Source organism: Eumetopias jubatus, unplaced genomic scaffold (assembly GCF_037043125.1).
Source record: "Eumetopias jubatus isolate StellerSeaLion01/CBP00866 unplaced genomic scaffold, mEumJub1_p1.0 scaffold_11, whole genome shotgun sequence".
NCBI classification, from domain to species: Eukaryota; Metazoa; Chordata; class Mammalia; order Carnivora; family Otariidae; genus Eumetopias; species Eumetopias jubatus.
Window position 1 is genome coordinate 39,687,152 of NW_028274817.1, and position 2,103 is coordinate 39,689,254.

At 37.9% G+C, this 2,103-nt stretch overlaps 1 pseudogene; it reads right to left on the reverse strand.

Moving 5' to 3' along the window:
- Nucleotides 1-219: 219 nt before the first annotated feature.
- Nucleotides 220-720, reverse strand: LOC114198370 (small ubiquitin-related modifier 2-like; annotated as a pseudogene).
- Between the last annotated feature and the right edge of the window lie 1,383 nt (nt 721-2,103).

Here is a 2,103-nt window from a genome sequence, read left to right on the forward strand (position 1 = left end):
AGGAGGAGAGAGAGAATCTTAAGCAGGCTCCGCATCCAGCGTGGAGCTGGATTACAGGAATCTATCTCACCACCCTGAGATAATGACCTGAGCCAAAATCAAGGGTCAGATGCTTAATTGAATGAGCCACCCAGGTGCCCCCCAAATTGTGGTTTTCTAATTGAGAATGTCTTCTTGGTTTCGAGGAACAGTTCTGGAGTAAAGTAGCAGGTTCCCTTTTTAGTAGACACCTCCTGTCTGCTGCTGGAACACACCAGTTGTATCTTCAGCCTCCATTTCCAACTGTGTGGGTATGTCTGTTTCATTGATTGGCTGTCCATCAAATAGGAATCTGATCTGCCTCATTGATAAACCCTATCATTCACAGCAGGTTTTCATTAGTTTACTAAGTGGTGTATGCCTCTTTTTTTTTAAGATTTTATTTATTTATTTGACAGAGAGATACACAGTGAGAGAGGTAACACAAGCAGGGTGAGTGGGAGAGGGAGAAGCAGGCTTCCTGCTGAGCAGGGAGCCCGATGTGGGGCTCGATCCCAGGACCCTGGGATCATGACCTGAGCTGAAGGTAGACGCTGAACGCCTGAGCCACCCAGGTGCCCCAGTGGTGTATGCCTCTTAATCTTAAACTGTTACCACAGAACCATCCTGTCCCTCTACCTTCCAATTAATATGGTCATTGTTCTCAGTCTTGACTCCTTCCTTGGTCTTTTCATCAGCCATGTGAGTACCAGAATCTCCTTAGCTGCTGCTTCACAAAAGAGGTACCAGGTCCACACCCAGTGAGCACACAAGCAGCACCAGGAGTGACAGAAGAAGGAGGCAACCTAATTATTTTTAGTGACAAATCTTGAACAGCTGCGTCAAAAATACAATATCCAAATGGCCAATAAGACAATAAATAGGCACTCAATTTTGTTAGCTATCAAGTAAATGCAAATTAAAATCACAATCAGATAATACTCTACATCCATTGAGGAATGCTAAAATTAAAAAAAAAATAGACATGTCAGCAAGGATGTGGGAACTAATACATTGCTGGTAGGAATATAAATTGATAAAATTGCTTTGGAAAACTGAGGGGTTATACATGTCAGAGCTTACCATATTACCCAGTAATTCTAGTCAGGTATATAAGCACAACAGAAATGCCTATATATGTGAACCAAAATAAAAGTATGAGAATGTTCAAAGCAACGTTATTTGTAATAGTCCAAAATAGTAAATAACCCAAATGCTTATTAACAACAAACTAATGATGTTATATATTCATCCAAAAAAATTGTAGCAGCAGTAGAAAGGAATGAAGTACTATCACAAACAACATGAATACATTTCAAATATAATATTGAACAAAGGAAGTTAGATGCAAAAGAATATGCATGTATGATTCCATTTATATAAAGTTCAAAAATAAGCAAAACTCATTTATGGTTATAGAAGTCAAAATAGTGGTTTACATTGTGGAGCTAATGACTGAGAGAGACATGGAGGAGTGCAGGTGATGTTTTATATCTTCGTCTGGGTGTTGGTTCCATGAGTGTGTTCATTTTGTAAGCAAAAATATCAAGCTGTACATTGATACTTTATTTATGTTGTATTTCATTAAAAGTATTTACAAAAGATGTGACAACATCCAGAGCTGGAAAGGATGTATGGAAATAGGTACTTTTGTACATTTTTATTTAATTTGATTGCTATATCCCTTTTGAACACTGAAAGTTATATTTATGGAAATTTCAAATATGCCTGTCATTGACCAAGCAATTCCACTTCTGGAAATCTATCTATAGTAGTCAATATCGTTGTTTGCCTAATATTTCTGATTCTCACTCTAGGTGTGTTGTTGGATTGTTCTCAACGTCCTTGGATTTAGGCATTGCCATAAACTGACTTGGGCCAATGAAATTTGAGTGGAAGTGACATTTCCACAAACAAAATTAAAATGACCAATGGTTATGTAAAAACCAAATAGCCCTCCCCTCCCCCCCAAAAAAACCTCCCCAACCTCATTAACAGTTAACTAAATCCAAATATAAATAATAAAGAGATTTCATTTTTCACCTATTTGGATATGCAAATTAGAAAAAGAAAGACCTAGCCCAA